The sequence below is a fragment of the Microcebus murinus genome, chromosome 23 (genome assembly GCF_040939455.1).
Source record: "Microcebus murinus isolate Inina chromosome 23, M.murinus_Inina_mat1.0, whole genome shotgun sequence".
NCBI lineage: Eukaryota > Metazoa > Chordata > Mammalia > Primates > Cheirogaleidae > Microcebus > Microcebus murinus.
In genome coordinates, this window is record NC_134126.1 from 5,457,489 (window position 1) to 5,477,164 (window position 19,676).

Genomic DNA, 19,676 nt, shown 5'->3' on the forward strand with positions numbered 1-19,676 from the left:
CCAGGCTAGAGTGAGTCCCGTGGCGTCAGCCTCACTCACAGCAACCTCAAACTCCTGGGCTGAAGCAATTCAAGCAAGTCCCCTCCCAAGTAGCTGGGACTACAGGCATGCACCACCATGCCCGGCTAATTTTTTCTATATATTAGTTGGCCAATTAATTTCTTTCTATTTATAGTAGAGACGGGGTCTCGCTCTTGCTCAGGCTGGTTTCGAACTCCTGACCTCGAGCAATCTGCCCGCCTCGGCCTCCCAGAGTGCTAGGATTAGAGGCGTGAGCCACCACGCCTGGCCCAAAAGGTAATTTTATTCATGAATACAGTGTCTGTTGGTACTTCTTCAAAATGGCGGGTTTGGTGGTTACCAAAGGTGGTTACCAATCCAACAAGGATTTTGGTGTCAGACACAGAGAGGCTTATGTGCTGGTTCAGCTGCCCACCAACAGTTTGACACAGGACAGATAACCAGCTCTCTGAGACATGGTCTCCTCATCCGGCAAAACGATAGTGATGATCTCACTGGGCTGATGAAAGGATTATACAAGGGAAACCATGCGTAAAACCCCGGGACAAAATAGTTATTCGAGAAATGGCATCTGTTATTAATACACCAACCAAACGACAAGCAATTGCTGAGGTTGGGCCTAAGCAGGTCCAGCACAGGTCACTTTACCTGGCACTGAATTTCACCTCACTCTGCATAAAGACCTCACCAAAATGTCTGCTCTTATTACAGCTGCTATTAGGCCCCACGACATATGTCTATCTTCTGTTTGGAGGGATATTCACTACACAATTCCTGAGGTAAACATACTAAAGTGTTTTTGTTTCTGTTTTAAATGAATTCTTCCCCCTCAATTCTATTTTCCCCCCTCAATCCTAAATTATTTAGCATTGTAAGCTCACAAAGACTCATTCATTCAGGGAAAATTCGTCTAGGTTTAACTAAAAGATGCATAAGCATATCACAGCAGATTTAGTCTTTAAAATCAGAGATATATTTATGGATTAAGGTAGAAAATACTTATAGACTGAACATCTTAGAACCAAAGGAAAAATTCTAATGTTGGAATTTCAGATTTTAGATAACTACCAGAGGCATAATTTGGGGTAACAATACTAATTAACATTTATTAAAGAATTAATATATACCAGTTACTGTCTTAGTACTTTACATATATTAATCCTTTTAATTCTTTCAACACCTGTAGAAGAAAGGTATTATTACTATGACCATTTTACACATGAAAAAGGCACTGAGAGTTTCAGTAGCCTGTGCAGAGTCACACAGCTGGTAAGAAGCAGAGTGAGGATTTGAACTCAGACAACTGAGCTCCAGAACCCTCACACTTAGCCTTATAATAGATAAGGATGCACTGATCACATTCAAATAATACCACATAGACAGTGTAGGTAGCCACTCCTATTAGAGATTTACTCTTTTGGGTGATGAGGTTTTCAGTTCTAAGAAATGTCTATCAAGATGTATATATCCAGGAAAGCACAGCACGTGAGCTCTGATTTAAAGCTCTTTACCCATGTTTCCAGCTACCAGCTAGACATCATCACCCGAGTAACCAGAGGAAACCTCAAACTCAGTATGTCCTAAACCAGGGCTCCCAGACTTCTTAAACAGGGGCCAGTTCACTGTCCCTCAGAGTGTTGGAGGGCCGGACTATAGTTTAAAAAAAACTATGAACCAATTCCTATGCACACCGCACACATCTTATTTTGAAGTAAAAAATCAAAAGGGCAAAAACACCTGCATGTGGCCTGCAGGCCGTAGTTTGAGGACGCCTGTATAAACTAAGCCCTTCTTCTTCCAATGCGATCCTTTTCTCCCTTCTGGGTTCCTGCTATTGAGTGAATTATGTCCCTCCAAAATTTGTACGCTGAAGCCTTGGCTTCCGTTGTGGTGGCATTTAAAGATGGGGGCTTGGGAAGGTAATAAGATTTAGATGAGATCATGAGGGTGGGGTCCACATGATAGGGTTAGTGCCCTTATAAGAAGACACTGGAAAGTCCCCCCACCCCCACCCTCCCGCTCTTTCTCTCCCCCTCCTCTCTCTGCCCATGGTGAGGACTCAGCAAGAATATGGCCTTCCGAAAGCCAGGAAATGGACCTTACCAGGAACCAAATTAGCTGGCATCTTGATCTTGGGCTTTTCCACCTCCAAACTGCAAGAAATGTTTCTTATTCTAGTTGATAGTATTTTGTTAGAGCAGCCTGAGCAGACTAAGGCAGTTCTGCATTTCTTTCAGTGATGATGCCATGTTCCCAGGCAGGTGGGCAGGACATTCGGAAATCATCTGCAAGGCCCCTTATTTCTGCCCTGACAACCCGTTACCTAATTCCGTTGGTTCCGTTTTCTGGTACCCCTGCTCTGGGTTCAGTATCATGGTTCCTTGTCTGTACTGGTTCAGTAATCTCTTCATGATTCGATTTTTGTCTATAAGCTCCTGAAGAACTTAAAAAAGAGGAGTGTGAGGAAAAAATTCAAAAATCTCTGGTGGCTTTCTGCTGCTTGAAGAGTGACATTCAAACCCTTCAGCACAGAATTTAGAGCACTCATGCTGAGGCCTCAACCATCTCCAGCCTCAGCTCCCAACACACCAGCCACAGGCCTTCTGCTGCAGCTCCGTGGGTTCACCAAGCATTTGTTCAAGTTTCTGAGTCTTTGTGTATCTTTGCTAGGCTAGGAAGGTTCTTGACTTTCCATCCTGTAGTGAAAGCCTGCTCATTCTTCAAGACTCTTTTGAAGTGCTGCCTCCCTCTAGCCATCCCCATGATTTCTCTTATTAAATGCTTCTGTTTTAAATATGCAAAGGTATTTTGTTTCTATCTTTATGATGCTACTATTTTAACATGATTATTGTTAGGCAGACAGCTAGGGACCTCTGGCCTCTCCTGGGGACAAGGTGGGCAACTGCCGTATCTGGGGGAGGAGGGGCACCCTACAAATCTGCCAATCAGAACTTATCATGCCAACTGCAAAAGAACATAAGAGGAGTCTATAGCCCACAGGCCAAGCAGCATAGGTACGTAGAGTCTGGAAAGTGACCTAGAACAACTGGCTTTCAGAGAGGCTCATGGGAGATCCATATGCACAGTAAGTCATAGAACTCCCAACTGTCCATCATAACAGTTCCATGATGATGTCTGAACCATGGAGAGGTCTGTATCCAGACACCATAAAACAAGACCCAGACCATAACCACAGTCTCTTTGGCTGTGACAAGGGGTCTGGTCATCATCTGTGGTGTATGTGTCTGGCTCTGTAAACCTATATCTTGCTCTTGTTCTATAACTCTATCTTGCTCCTTGTCAGTGAATTTCACCCTGTGTTTGTCTTACCTTGGTGTGTCTGGTCATTTTTCAACCAAGAGCACACCAAGAACCAAGAACACAGAACGAGATTGCCAAACCCAACATTGTCATTTCTTTTAGACTGACAGGTTTGTGAGGACTGGAACCTAGTTATGATACTGCATCCTATATTGGAGTTGCTCAATGAATATTTATTGAATTTAGCACCTTGGGAGAAATACTTGACAGAGAGCTATAAGCAAGACTAAAATTTAGGTAAATAACAAACAGAATTTCTTATTTGTCTTGCAAATATGTGTTGTTTTTATGTCATTTTGCAGGTTTTGCTTGAATATGTCTGCTGCATAATAAATAATTTGTTTGGTCTTTGTTCCAGGTTCCTGACATGGAGTTTCTAAACCCCTTGGAATTGCCTGAGCCATAGAAGTGTTTTTGTTATTCATGAACCACCTGGATCACATCTGAGTTTATGCTAATGGGGTGACTCTCGGTGGGGCCCTAGATAGTTTTGGGAGCTGGTCACCAGAAAGATCAACCATGGTGATTTGAGAGTTGAAACTTTGTTTTGTCTTTTCTTTTCTTTTCTTTTCTTTTCTTTTCTTTTCTTTTCTTTTCTTTTCTTTTTTCTCTTTTCTTTTCTCTTTTCTTTTCTTTTCTTCTTTTCTTTATGAGACAAAGTCTTGCTCTGTCATCCCCTTTAGACTGCAGTGGCATAATCATAGCTCACAGCAACCTCAAACTCCTGAGCTCAAGTGATCCTCCTGCCTCAGCCTGCTGAGTAGTTGGGACTATAGGTGTGTCACCACGCCTGGCTAATTTTTCTATTTTTTTTTTTGTCTTGTAAAGATAAAGTCTCACCTTGCTCAGGCTGGTCTTGAACTGCCCTCAAGCAATACTCCTGCCTTGGCCTCTCAGAGTGCTAGGATTACAGGTATGAATCACCATGTGTGGCCTAGAAAGTTGGAACTTTCTGACAGTCTGACCTGCAGGGAGAGCAGGGTGTGGAGATTGACTTTAATCATGCATTCAATGATTTAATCCAGTAACCCTATGTAACGAGCCCCCAGTAAAAACTCTGGACATCAAAGCGTAGTGGAGCTCCCTGGTTGGTGAACACATTGACGTGCTGGGAGGGTGATGTGACTGAATTGATGGGGAAATGACACAGAAGCTCTGCTTTTGGGACTCTCCAGACCTTGCCCTATGTCTTTTTATTTGGCTGGTCCAGGTAATATCCTTTATAATAAAACTGTAGTTGTAAGTATTATACTTTCCTGAGTCATGTGAGTTATTCTAGAGAATTGTCAAACCTGAGAGGGTCATAGGAATTCCCAAATTTGTAGTCAGTTTTCAGAAATGTGGGTGGTCTAGGGACACCCAAAATGCAACTGGATCATGGAGAAAGAGGAATGCTGTGGAGTACTGAGCCCTTAGCTTGCGGGGTTTGCACTAACACTGGGTGGTTGGTGCCAGAAAGGAATTGTAATACACTGGTTGGGACTGAAACACAATAATGTCACAGAATGAAAACCATTTTGGTGTCAGTAACAGTTTAGTCATTTTCCGTGGAAAGTCTTTGGTGTGATCTAAAACAAAATGAGATCAGCCTTGCTTCAGAAAAGGCCTTGCCAAATAAGAGAATCTGCTAAATAGCTGATGTTTAAAGTGTCAATTTCTATGCATTTTCTTCTTTATCATAGTGTTCAAGAATTAATTTTGCTAGCAGTCAAGGTTGCTTAATCCTTATAATTTATATTTGTGTTTACAAATGAATAACCTGTTGGTTTTTACAACAGGTAAACAATTTAGTTTCCCTCCTCCCATCCAAAGTGTAAACAGCCTGCCATATTGCTGCAGAAAGGCCAATCAGCTTAAAATTGGAGACAAGACTTCATCATTTTTGTCAACCAGAGAGGGAAGAACTCAGTGATCACATAATTCTGCTCAAACTAAATATATCTGGAAACTATACAGATATTCACATAAGGACATATGACTTTTCTCTTCCCCATTTCTCTTTGGATATTAGTTTGTCATTTGTCATCAAAATTGTCATCAAAATTGTCTTTTATCTCTTTTTGGTAAAGCTTAATGGCATCTGATTTACTCTGTCTCTTTGACAGTTGTGCTGCTTCTTTCTGGCAGTTTCTAATTTTCCTTTCATTTTATTGTCCTGCTTTCTATTTTGACTTTGCTTTCATAGCTCCTGTGTACCGTCCCGATACTCGTACTTTCGACACTGCAAAGACACACGCGATCACTGACAAATAACAATGCACTCTTAGCTCACTTCCCTAGCATGGCTTTTTTTTGTTTGTTTTTTTGATGTCAAAAGCAAACTTTTGAGAAATGTCAGACCAACCAATTATATATATTTCTTTGCTCTACGGATTCTTAACCCAATGTCCTTTCTTTTAGTCTTATTTTATTATATTATCCCCCAAAAGCAAATTAACTTAGTTATTTCTTTTGTACCCAGTATTTTACTCATCAATTAATATTGATTGAATTTCTTTCCATTAGATGAATGGTTCTATTCTTTTGAAATAATAAATGTCAAATTTTTGTACCCAAAGATGAAAAATATGCATAAATAAAATACATCTTACCAGATGTGCTTGGAAGATCTCTTTTCTTTGTAGAAGTTAATTTAGTTTTTCAGTTAATGTGTTTTTCTCTGAAAATATGATTAGCTAACAGCAAGGGGTCAAATTTCACTGAGTAGAACTGCTCATCCAAGTGAGATGAATGAATTTTGGCTTAAGGGCATCATGGTAGCCTTTATTTATAGTTGACTAGATTTCCCCAGTTGCTGAAAAGCATTTAGTGAGGCAAGGCAAAGCATAAACCGTGTTCATCACATTTTTTTACATTATAATTCTATTTTATTGTGAGCAACATATCTGCATATAGAGAAATAACTTTACAAGTTCAAACTCAAAGAATTCACTGGTTTATTGAGATAAATTTGTAAAACTACTATTGTTGGGTGCTTTCCTATTTATGTTTCTGTTCTAGTCCTTTTGACTGTTCTCTCACCCACGTCATATAGGAGATACACTATCCCCCCTTAAGTGTATTCTTGTGAAAAGGGGATAGATGCCAACAGCGATAGGATCTACTCCAATGACTTCCAAGTCTAGTTAAAGACCCATAAATAACTTTGTTTGTCAAGTCAAAGGAATGTTGTATAAACACTTTCTAATAAATTCACTTTTTTCCTGATTATAAAAGTAATACAGGTCATTACAGGAAATTCAGAAATATTGCAAATGACATGCAATTATCCTGTTCGATGAGAATATCTGGTCACTTCCTGGTGCATTTCTTTCCTGTCCTCTGTATGGCTTTCCTTGATATACACATAGATACGTAATTGTTTTCCCAACAGAGTTGAGATCATATTTATAACTTCTTTTTAATCTTGTTTGATGAGAATGCTTTAATTTCACTTTGTCCTCTGCATACAAAAGGAAGATGAGGACAAACTTACCTAAGCAATCTTTATCCCCTTTACATAAAATAACTGCATTAAAAGAGAAGGATATATAGATTATTTGCTTTGCTATTTCTATTATATGTGCTCTATGTTTGTTTTCTTCTTTGAACATTCTCTTCAATTATCAGATGTTACCTAAAATATTATCTAATCAGAATAAAATCTTTAAAACTAAAGTTTGTTCCAGTTTTCAGCATGACTCTGAATCAAAACTGCTCAAATTGCTAGAAAAGCTAAATATCCCACATAAAAAAATCCTGGTACAGTTATCTTCTGTAGTTACATCAGCCTGAATAATCAATTTGTATTTTTGTGTGTGTGTCTGAAAACATTCTCTATAAACACCTCATTCCAATGTCTATGTCATGTTTAAACATTGATTAAAATTGCCAGTGCAGCAGCCACAACAAAGTATCAAATTGTTTGTATGCACAATGTGTAAGATTCGATGCTTTTCAAAGAAAACTAGAATGTGTGGTTTGTGACCTTAGAATGCCTACTCCTAATCAGGGACAGGAAGGGAGAAAGAGGAGGGAATGAGCACTTACTGCTTACCTTTGTTGTAGACACTGTTAGGTACTCGATATACTAAATCCTTACAAAAATTCTACGATGTCTCCATCCTATATCTACCAAATTCTGTCAGCTCTGTTTCCTGGTAGTGCATTACACTAAATGCATATTGATAATAAATAGATTTATTTTTTCTTAGCTAAAAAGTAGTGTTCAGGATGACAATCCAGGACTGAAATAGCTGTTGTAGGAGGTTGACAAGGCAACGCAAAGGCATCGGGGAGGTTAGTCTGCTGGGGACAACGACCTGAATAAATGAAAGCAGTGTGGACGACGAACAGGGCGACGGCACCTCTAGAAGCTCCCACCCCCGTCACCGCCCCTTATTCGTCTAGGCCAGTACCCTCTCCTGCCTGAGTACTTGCAATTGTCTTATAATGGACCACTTCGCCTCTGGTCTCAGCCAACTCCAGTCAGGCTGAGTGATCTCCCCAGAACACAAACATGAGCACGTTACTTACGTAAAACATTTAAATGGCGCCTCATGGCTCTTAGGGTAGAGTTCTAACTCCTTAAAATGGCATTCAAAGGCCTTCAAGATTTGGACTTTACATCTTCAATCTCCACGTTACTCATTATGTTTTGACAGGATACATTTTTAATTCTTTAAATGTATCCTGATATCTTGCATCCATCAGCTCTTGTATAAACTGCGCCCAGGGTAACAACCTCAAATGCCTTCAGGGAGTGAAGGAAGCCAGTTAGGCATGTTCTTTACTTCCAAACATCCATCCCTCTCTCTGTTTTTCTTGAGATTTACAGCCCTCTCAATTTATCTTTAATTTTCCCACTGTGGATAGACATGTGGCTACACTATATAATCAGTGTGTTTCCTAGATCTTTCTGAGGTAAATGACAGAATATGGGCAATCATAAATGGGGACACATTCCGCCTCGGGTCCATCATGAGGTGAGAATGGTTACCTGAGAGTGGGAGTGTTAGTCACATGTAGCCAATTTTCTTCAAATCTTCTAAGTGTTTAAAGAGAAACTGGAATTTCAGATTTTTAATGTAAATTTTTATTTTTAAATGTGAGCCAACTTTGTGGCCAAATAAAACACATCTGTGAAATCCAGCTCATCAGCTGCAATCTTTGTACAATTCCTTTGGCCTGAAATGCTCTTCCTCTTCTTATTTCATTCACTTCACACCAACTCTTGCTTTTGGCTCTTTGTTTGTCTAACTTCTCACTTTTCAGGTCACACTTCAAATATCATTTCCTCCCAGGAGCCTTCCCAGATCTGGGCTCCTTCTCCTGCGTCTCCAGCGGCGGCTGCTGTGTCTGAGTCAGCAGAACGCGTGGACGCTCAGTGAGGACGGGGCATTGCTGTCCTCATCACGTTCTCACTCATTCAACAAATACTTAATGGGCACCGACTAAGTACAACTTGCACTGTCCTAGGCAGCAGAGACTCAGCAATTAACAAGACAGAAAATCTTCCTACCATGGTGCTCAGGAGAAAGACAATAAAAAAAGAAATAAAATATATATTATAGGCTGACCCTCTCTAAGTCTGTTTTAGGCAAAAGGAAGTAACCTGCTCTATGTAGGCCCTTTGCCTACGCACTGCTCTAAGTCAGGACAGGCTTGAGGGCCTCACTGCTATTCAACCTTTTCTTCATTATTGCATTCTTAAGAAGATTTTTAAGACTTTTTTTCTTAAACCCTTGCCAACCTTCTCTCCTTGTGAAATTTTATTCGTTTTATTCTTTTTTAAAAAATTTTTTTGAGACAGAGTCTCACTCTGTTGCACAGGCTAGAGTGCAGTGGTGTCAGCCTAGCTCACAGCAACCTCAAACTCCTGGGCTCAAGTGATCCTCCTGCCTCAGCCTCCTCAGTAGCTGGGACTACAGGCATGCGCCACCATGCTCGGCTAAATTTTTCTATATATTTTTAGTTGGCCAATTAATTTCTATTTTTCGTAGAGACGGGGTCTCGCTCTTGCTCACACTGGTCTTACTCTTGCTCAGGCTGGTCTCAAACTCCTGACCTGGAGCGATCGTCCCACCTCTGCCTCCCAGAGTGCTAGGATTACAGGCGTGAGCCATCCCTGTGAAATTTTAATACCACAAATATATTATATATTTGTTTATATACTATGGCTCTTTGGAGGGTCATAGACCTTTGTACATTGTTTCAAAATCCAAGAACAAATTCTCATTTCCTTGGGGGAACACTGCTCCTGCTGAGAATGCCGGGTTGGAGTACCTGCTATCACAGTGATCCCCGACGTTGGCAGCCAAAAGCAGCGAAGCTATGCCGCGTGGCGTCAGAGCTCAGCTGGGGCTCTGGGACGCAGGCTGACGGCCACCGTGTGTAACATGCGGGTCTCCAGAAAGGCAGAGAGCGCAAGGCGAGTCACACGAACTGTCTACAGCTTCTAAACATCTGCTCAGAAGTGACACACGCTCACACTTCGTTAGCAAACTAAATCACGTGGCCACCCCTTGTTTTTGTGGGGGAGAGGTGGGGTGGAAAGTGCAATTCTATCACGCGGCTGGGCGGAAAAACGACACCGAACACTGCAGAGCCTGACGCCTGCCTCAGCCGCCTCCGGCCCTGTGCGGGGCGGAGGAGAGGGGCGGAGGCCGAGCCGCGCACTTCCGAGCCAGGGCCGAACCGGCTCACTGTGCTAGCAACACGACACAGCAGGAGGAAAATCTGGGTTTCCTTGCGCCAGAGTGGGGCTGGCTTCCTGTCGGCGGGCTGGTGGCGCTCTGCCGTCGGTGGTCCCTCCCGCAGGCGCGGCGGCACTGGGCTTGCGGGCGCGACGCGGGCCCCGGCGCCCTGCGCGGCTGGTGGCGCTCTGCCGTCGGTGGTCCCTCCCGCAGGCGCGGCGGCACTGGGCTTGCGGGCGCGACGCGGGCCCCGGCGCCCTGCGCGGCTGGTGGCGCTCTGCCGTCGGTCGTCCCTCCCGCAGGCGCGGCGGCACTGGGCTTGCGGGCGCGACGCGGGTCGAGCGCCTGCGCGGCTGGCGGAGGCCGGGCGGCCACACGGCGTGGGGCGCGTCAAGGTTCAGGGAGCCCGAGCGCTAACCTGGTCTGACCTGCTTTTGGACAAAGGAGAAGAGGGTGACTCAGGGCCCCACGGGCCGCAGCAGAGAAGCCAGCCCGGGGCCCTGGCCGTCGGACCTGGGAATGCGCGCTCAGCGGCCCCGCGCCGCCTCCCCGGCCCTTCTAATTCCTCCGGCGCCAGTGAGCGCTGCATTGCGCTTTCTACAGGAAGAATCCAAGCCTCTTGGGCCGGCTGGCTCAGCCCCGGGGAGCGCCGGGCACCCGCAGCCGGAGGGCGGGCGGCTGGGAGACGCCGCCGGCCTCCTCCGGCCTCCTCGTCCTCGCGGGCCTCCTCCGGCCTCCTCGTCCTCGCGGGCCTCCTGCGGCCTCCTCGTCCTCGCGGGCCTCCTGCGGCCTCCTCGTCCTCGCGGGCCTCCTGCGGCCTCCTCGTCCTCGCGGGCCTCCTGCGGCCTCCTCGTCCTCGCGGGCTTCAGCAGCAAAGCCCTGAGCCCTGGGGACTCTTGGTGCCCAAAGGACTTGCCTCTCGGCCCTCAGAATATGCTGCGGGAATTCTGCAGCCCTTCCGTGGCTTCTGGGGCTGTCCCCAACTCGCCACGCCTGGATTATATTGACTCCGCAGCTTTTATTCTCCCATGACCAGCACAGTCTGGTATTTCATAAATAGTCACTGAATCCAATCACAATGGATCTAACGGGATCGACGGCAGGTGAGAAAGTGGCGGCTCTGAGAATGTAAGCGTCTTGCTGAAAGTTGCACAGCCAGTAAAAAGAGGCTGATTCAGCATTTGGGTTCAGTCCATCCGACCGCCGTGTTACCCCACGTTGCGGGTTGGACAGAAAGACGAAGCCGCCCTGTGGAGCGGCTCACCTGAGCCGCGGGGCAGGTGTCGCAGGGGAGCGCCTGCGCCGGCGGTGACTGGGAGGCCGCTGTCTCGCCCACGCGTGGGGACTGTTCAGAACGTTAAAGAAAGCATCGGGACTGCCCGTGCTTTGATGGGAACCCCACTCCTCCACGGCACTGTTGGCATAAAGCGGGGAGAAGGGCCGCGTGCAGAAGGCAGGGCATTCCCCTCTCAAGATTCTGCCTTGTGTTACGGTCATTTGCCCAAACTGCTTTGTGGCCAACCACTAGTGCCATTTTCTCATGGCTCGTGTGTGCACAGACTGGGTCTAATGTGAGGAACTAAACATATCAGGAAAGAGCGCTCAATTCGGTTTGCTTTAGCCCAGAGCTAGACCAACGGCTGGACTCATACGAGGTTCCCTAAGCTCCAGTTTAAACAAAAAAGTTCACACAAAAATCCGCCAAGCCCCCTCAAAAAACAAATAAACAAAGAATGTGTACTTGTTCAATTCTTGTTTTCATCAGAGATTTGGGTGAAGATAAGGTGGAAATGTTGCCACCACCTGTTTGTACGTGATTTGCAGCCGGAATATAGTCACTGAATTTGGTGCACCTTGAAGAACTGGGCTGGGCGTTGTAGCTGTGTTGTGACCCTTCCTCTCATCTCGGAAAAGCTGCTCCTGGGCATGAACCATGTCAAAAGACCCCACAACTGCGGATGACTTTGGCTGCAGCTCAGAAGCTGCACACAAATTTTTCTCTCCAAAGAGGCCTGAAACAGCCCTGCCGTCGTGGCTCACAGGGACAAAGATGGCACGAACCAAGACTTATTTTTTATGTCACTCACTTTCCATTTGCATTATGGAAGGATTAGCTTTGAATATTTCTATGAAGCCAAATTGTTCCTCCCCTTTAAGCACAAGTTCCCTTAGAGAAGCCGACGGTGTATAACATCCCGGTGCCCGCAACAGAAAAGCAGGAGTCACGCAGGACGCACCTGGGGCTCTTACTTTTCCGTTAGGGTGTTTTGTCACATCATAGATGGCACACAGGAGGCTGTAACCCCCCATCTGTAAATGGACACCGACCGGTGCTCGCCAGGACTCTGCCAGGGTGTTTCGTCCTTTGTGTTGTGACCATCTAGTCACAGTGAGATTAGGCAATGTGTGGCAGCAAAGTGACCAATCCTAGTTTCAAAGGTAAGATTTAGGTGGAAAAAGGTGAGAAATAGCAACTCTCAAATGTGTAGCGTCTGGGATTTGAAGAGACAGACGGCACTCTGCAATCTGGTGTGCGCCAGTCCCCGTACCAAAAAGGTGGGCAGTGATTGTCTCCTGAACCAGAGGGCGAGTACCTAAAGAGGTTCTAATAGTCACAGATTTCAGTTAGGATTTCTGGTTGGAATCCAGTCACTGAGCATTGCAAAGAGTTGCTACTGGCTCTCACACTACCTACACCTGACAGCTGGACCCACTCAGTCACATCCAGGAATAGTTTCATAGCCACTATAATGAAGTGTTCATTGTTTCTTCTCATATACTCCCCCTCCCCCGAGGGAGAGCTGATTTTAACAGGAATTCTAAACCAGGTCTGTAAAGGTAACACATGGAAATAGAGGACCCATGATGTAAACCTCCTCCCCCGTTTTGGTCAAAGGACAGCAGCAACTTTTCTGTCTTAGCCTTTCCTTAATCTTTTACTTAGAAAGCTGTTTCTCTGGGGATGCTTTTCTCTCTTCTTTGTCCCAAAGATTAAGATCAAGGGCACAGTCCAGGTCACTTGTCTTCACTCACCCAGCTATTCTGATGAGAGTCTGAATGTTCATTAGCTTCTGCCAATATGCGATGGCTCATTAATCGTATTACCCTGAGGACTCCCGGCACCTTGTATAGTTCACATTAATTCAGACTTTCTTACTTTGTTCACCTCGTCTCTTCAGATAGACCACAGGGTCTGTTCCTACTGTCTCTTCCTCTCTGGCATAAAGTGCAGCTGATATTTGCGTTAGATGGAAGGAGAGAGACAGAAAGCCTGTCCCACACGTGCTGCAATTCCCGCCGCGCTTTGCACAACACTTTCTAGGCAATAGCTGCTCTGTGAGCGTTCACTAAAGGACAAAGGAGAGAAATGACTGACAGTCGCGAGACCCGGCTTCGCATGTTCTTAGCCACTGCTTAGCTTCTGGCCTTGGACCAGCCAGTGGACATCTCCAACCGCCACTTCCTTACTTGTAAACAAGTGGTGTCCAGATGTCTCCTCATCTGCTTTGAGTGCTTAGATTAGATGTTCTCATCTACTACTTTTGACCTACACCCCCAAATAGCAGTGACTTCATTAACATAGGGCCTGCAAATCTATGCTAAACTAGCAGCAAAATCCCTACAGGGTGCTTAGTGTGCATTTTCTTTCTAACTACTTCACACATTATCTTTAAACTAGAACAAATAAGGTTCAGTGAGAAAAAAGTAAAAAGACTTTTTGGTTTCAGTAAGTGGGGAGCTTATTTTTTCTGAGAGGTGTTCCCAAAGTTTAACATTTTGGGGAAAAGAAAAAACTCCGAAAGACGATGGCTTTCCATGTCCTTGCTGCAGAAAGCATCTCTGCGTGTCACATTGTGCTGACATTATGCTTTTCTTCTTTTACTTTTATGTTCCATCCACTCAAGAACATTGATCATGGCCTTTTCAATTATTTTTGTTTCCCCAGTACCTAGAATAATGTCACACGATAGGTGCTCGATAATGCTGAGCTACACTGTCGCAATGGAGGTTCAGAGAGGCTTGCTGTACCTTGCTAAGAAAACCCAGCGAACAGCAGAGCAAGATGGCGACGGTGTCTTCTGATCCCAAACAAACAGCTCCTTCTAATACGGCAGCTGATTGTATTGAGCTGTTACCGACTTTTGACATCTTAGTAAAAGATTAGTTCTCAGACGGTGACACCAATTATGAGGACCACTAGTGCGTCGTTTTGATGGGTTTGTGCTGCATAGGGTACAGGTGCTGCTAGGCTTGTTCCGGGCGTCCAAGAGTGGGTATGGGGTTCTCTGTCTTGAGGATTTTGTTTAAATAAAACAGGAAAGAGGTGATTCAGGAGTTAACATTTCCAACCTCCTCTTAAAAGTAATTTTGCTTCTGCAAACTGGATGGCTCAAAAGACAATTTAAATTTCATCCCTGGATAGAAGCCAGGCTAGGTAAACTGAGGTGGAGAGATTTTCTACGTTACATTTTTCTTAGACTTCATTGAGGAAAAAAAAGGTATTTTTAAAAGATCAAAGGAAGTGAGAGACATTTCTGAAGCAATAATTACTTCCAGTATACAACTCACCATGAAAAGTTGAAAACAGGAAAATAAGCAAAACTGCTCAGTGTAAGAGCCAGGAATTGTGTGAGTCAGTATCATCTAATTAATTTTATTTCCTGATGTGACTAATAAACCAAATCAAGCACTGCATGTCGAACTGTATGCGTGTTACCACCCGGCAGTTGTCCCTGCGGCCGGGGAGGAGGGAAGAGAAGTCTCATTACTTTGCGGGCACGGGAGGAGGCTGAGCCTCCAGTCGGGCCATCGTCCTACTAATAAGCAGAGACACAGAGCTTGCAAAGGCTGCAGGCTCTCGGCTTCAGGCAGCTGCTGTTCAACTACTGCTGAGGATTCTGATGTCCCATCTGCGCTGAAGACAACCCTGTGACCTCCACCAAGGACCTCCCTTTACCAGGTCTGGGCCGGGTCATCTGCTGTTGCTCAAGTAAGAAACCCTTGCCCGGCCCTCCTGCCCTCCCCACCGCTGGCCTGGCCGGGGCCGGGTTGCAGCCTTCAGTTCTCAAAAAGGAGGGGAGGATGTTTTAAAGAGACAGAAAATATTTTTGCCATTTTTTTCAGGCTTTTTCCTCTGTTACATATGTAATTACAGTGCCATTTTTTAAAAACATTTAACTTAGTTAAAACTTTATGACACATTTACACTATGATTTGGGGCAATATTGCTTCAAGTTCTTATTCTTTCTATGTATTGACAAACTTTTGCATCTGACTTATTGCATAATTTAAAAAACTAATTTTCTCTAAACTTTCTGTTGTTTATATAAAGCAATAGATAAAGAATAGAAGTCAGCACAGTGGAGCAACACCTGTAGTCCCACCTACACAGGAGGCTGAGGCAGGAGGATCGCTCGAGCCCAGGAGTTTGGGGTCGCTGTGGGCTACTGCTCTGCTGCACCTCGGCACTCTAGCCTGGCAACAGTGTCTCAAAAAAAAAAAAAAAGATAAAGAGTTTAAGATTTTTTTCTTTCTCTTATCAAGCACCTTTCTTTTAATTTGAAGATTGGATAAGTAGAAAGAAAACCATGTAATTTATTTCATAAAAATATTTGTTAAAATGCTTCAGAAATAGAAAATATAAATAATAGAAATAGTCTTGAGAGCTGTTAAAATTTTTCTTTATGAAAGACAACAATTTGCTTTCTGGTTGCTGTCTCAATTCAGTTTATACAGACATTTTTCTTCCTTGAAAAAGGAAGCATTTTAAAACAGAGCTGTGTTATCAGATGATTTATAGTCTTAACTCTGCTGTTTCATTCTGTTTACCACCTGTTGCCCAGCAGTCGCCAAGCACGTGGCCGCGCAGCTGACCCGCATGGGGAGGCTCGCAAGGAAAAGGCCAAGAACCGACACAGAAGAGCAAGAAAGGCACATGCTGTCTGAGGCTCTGTCTGGCACGGGAGTTGCTGCCTTGAGGCCACTAAGCCATGGTGCTGGAAATGCCCGCATTCTCCATTCTGCAGTGTTAAGACACGAATGAGCTCTCGACCAGAGAGCCTTTTCTTTGACCAGGTCATTCCAGTTTCTGAAGTTCATATTTAAAAATAATCTAAGGGAAATAAAAGGCTAGAAGCACAGCAGTGTTCACTGTAGTAGTGTCTGTAATAACAAGGAGAGGAAAGTAATAAAAATAGCCAACAGGAGGACAATTGTGAAATGAGTGATTGATGCTCTTTATTTCTAACACTTTAGTAGTAATGAGCATCCACACTTCCTTCCTTTATGCAGGTCGTTACCTGTGCTCGGCATGTCCTTACTGTGTCGTTTGTCCCTCAAAACCTGAACACGACATTCCTCTGGAAACCTTCTTTGGGACCTTTGGGGCCTTCTCTGGCGGCCTTCAGTTAACCATCCTCTTCTGGGTAATCTCTTTCAACTGAACACATTTCGGGCATTGAACTTAGTACACGTGTGTGCAGTGTACACGTGTCGGTCAGGTCGGTCAGTTCTTCCAAACTTTCAAGTCCATTTCCACACCCGCTCTCAGCCCCTGGCGCGGTGCCTGGCTCCTCATGGCTGCTCAGGCAGCATCAGAAGAAATGAATACTAAGTAAATCTGGAAAGAATGTTATGTAGCCTTTAATATGAAAATAGATGATAACATGACAGTAGAACATAAAATAATGTATCCATTTTGACATCAAGTTTTAAAAAATAAGGAAGGTTCTATGCAAAAACGTTCTATAAGTGGGGCAGGAGAAAGATGCTGAATGGCTAAAGGATGACTTCTTTCAGACTGTTTTCAGAGTGCGTTCAGAGGCTAGGCGCTGCTGCCTGCCCGTCCTCCCCTTCAGGCCCCAGCTCCCCTGCCAGCCCTGCGCTTCCTTGTCTGAGGGCTTTCTCTGGCCACCTGAACCCACCTTGTGACACATGCAGTGGGCTGAAACTAAGACACTAATAACAAAAAATTAATAATGATATGTTAATAGAAAAGTATGATTAAAATGTAAATATTGGCCAGTTTGCAATGACTCATACCTGTAATCCTAGCACTTTGGGAGGTCAAGGCAGGAGGATTGCTTCAGGCTAGGAGTTCAAGACCAGCCTGAGCAAGAATGAGACCCTGTCATGTAATTCCAGCTACTTGGGAAGCTGATGCAGGAGGATCACTTGAGCCCAGGAGTTTGAGGTTGCCGTGAGCTATGATGACGCCATTGCAGTAGAGCAACAGAGAGAGACCCTGTCTCAAAAAAAAAAAAAAGTAAATATTACTGGGAAGGTGTAATACCTTTACTAAAGTTGTTATCAAATTAATTAAAATTAATGATTAAAACTGCCATTCATAAGGACTGGAACACAAAGCAAATAACTATGATAGTGTATGAGTGTAAGGAGAGTTCTGAATATGCTAAATTGCTAAATTGGGGTGCCTTGACCACCACTTGAAATTATACTTCAGTCACTGGTTTCCACTTTCCTCCCCCTCTTCTGTCCATATTTTTTCATGAGTTGTTTCTTCTTCTTGTACATTTTTCCAGTTTATTATAGCTACCATCATCTGTATTTTCTTTGATCTCTATTTAGAATGTTAACCACTGTAGAATAGGCATTTTTATCTATCTCTCCCCCTCCCATATATATCATTGAGAAAGTGCTCAACAACTGTTTGTGGAAAAAAATCATTGTATAATTTAACAAAGGGAAAGAACACCCATCCTGGTCTTCTCAGGATCACTTATTGCAAACTCTTAATGTGTAATTGTCACATTTACTTCAAACAGTATTGTGAATCACTTTAAACTTACTGTCATTAAATTAATAGAAAATTATGTTATCACAAAGTTTCTATCCAAAGAAGCATTAGGATACATGATATCAAAAAAGATCCTTTCTTGATTGATCATGACTGAGAAATTAAAAAAAAAAAAAAGATCCTTTCTCGGGATCTGTTTCAAGGTGGAATTTTTGGGCAAAGAAAATCAACATAAAACAACAACATTTTAGATAACAATTTCTCAAATTATTTAATGATATTTCATATATATATTTATAATAACAAATTTAGGCAAAAGACTATTTAACTTTATTATCTGTATAGCTCTGTTCCACAATACATTGTTCACAACAAACGAGATTTTTCTAGAAATAATTTTTGATAGTAAGAGAACTTAAAAACATGATAAAAAGTAGACATTTTTGGTAAAAATCCAGACATTTTGACTATTTGTATAATATTAGACATATCTAGGTATCTGGAAATACATGAATATATTTCTATTGTTATGTACAGATATTTGGTGGTCTTTTAATAGAAATTAGATAAAATACAGGTTTTTTAAAATAGCATGCTTATTCATCACAAGTATTGGATTCAACATAATGAAATAATTCAAACGATGGTTTCATTATCTTGATCGGTGACAGGCTGTTATAACAGAATTAGGAACAGCACTTCCTAAGGATGAAAAAATGATATACAAAAACCATGGAAACTAGATCTGTTTTATCTAGTAGCTGCTGCCTCATTAGCTCTTTTGTTTTTCTGTTTACTGATGACAGCTGCGACTGTACTACACACAGTAAGTAGGGCAGGCCAGAGCCAAAGACCCGCCGTGAGCATTCATATCAATAGACAAATGAGGCATTATTTTGGTTTGTTTTGTCAGCATAGAGCATATGATTTATTTCAAAAACACAGAGGTTTTTGGGGTTTTTTGCCATCAATTACTGAAATTTTTATAGGAATTTCTTCTTGTGCTTAGAGGTTCTTAGCCCAGGGCTCTAGAATCATCTAGTGGAAGCTGACAAAAACCAAGATTCCCAGGCTCCATCTTAGGGATTCTGATTCAATGGGTCTGGGATAGAGCTCAGGGATCTGTCTTTTCACTGAGTTTCTCAGATAATTCTTATGGAGGTAGATCTCAAACCACACACTGAGAAACACTGCTCAGGCCTTTTCCCCATTAAAAAAAAGGCTTTTGTTTGACCAGGGATTCTTATGAATACAGACATCACGTATGATCAGAACATACTGTGATGTGCCGCAGACCTGTCCTAGCGGCGCTAACAAGATTCTACCTGAATCCATCTCACCTTACCAGAGCAGAGACATGGCTAACAGCTGCTTTTGAGAAACATGATCAAAATGGAGAAGCTATAACAAAAAGTCACAAACAAGCAAAAAAAAGCTCAGTGACCAGACTTATTTTGCAATGCCTTTAATGGCCTCTCTTTCTAAGTATCTTAATTCATTGCTCACTGGGTGTCTGGTTTCTTGAAGTCCTAATGAAATAACGTGGAAAGTCTTCGCTGTCTTGCCTTAGAGGTCCAGCCGCGGACTCTGACCGAGTGTCGTGGCGACGCCGGTGCCGCGCCTGCGCGGAAGTGCCTGGTGTTGGCGCAGGGCGGGGCCGGGCGAGGCGCGGGGAACGGGCGGCGGGGCCGCGCCTGCGCGGAAGTGCCTGGTGTTGGCGCAGGGCGGGGCCGGGCGAGGCGCCGGGAGCGGGCGGCGGGGCCGCGCCTGCGCGGAAGTGCCTGGTGTTGGCGCAGGGCGGGGCCGGGCGAGGCGCCGGGAGCGGGCGGCGGGGCCGCGCCGGGCTGAGGGCCTCGGTCGGCGGGGGCGCCTGCAGCACGCCCGGCCCTCCTGGCCTTGTGGAC

At 44.0% G+C, this 19,676-nt stretch overlaps 2 long non-coding RNA genes across 2 annotated transcripts; one reads left to right on the forward strand and one right to left on the reverse strand.

Moving 5' to 3' along the window:
- Positions 1-14,748: 14,748 nt before the first annotated feature.
- LOC105875395 (uncharacterized) lies at positions 14,749-16,236 on the forward strand. The gene is made up of 2 exons (XR_012914521.1): positions 14,749-15,006; positions 15,863-16,236. It is a non-coding gene; the product is annotated as an uncharacterized LOC105875395 (long non-coding RNA).
- A 416-nt stretch (positions 16,237-16,652) lies between these two features.
- Positions 16,653-19,402, reverse strand: LOC142863876 (uncharacterized). The gene is made up of 3 exons (XR_012914520.1): positions 19,279-19,402; positions 17,058-17,259; positions 16,653-16,973 (listed from the first exon to the last, which is right to left on the reverse strand). It is a non-coding gene; the product is annotated as an uncharacterized LOC142863876 (long non-coding RNA).
- Positions 19,403-19,676: the final 274 nt, after the last annotated feature.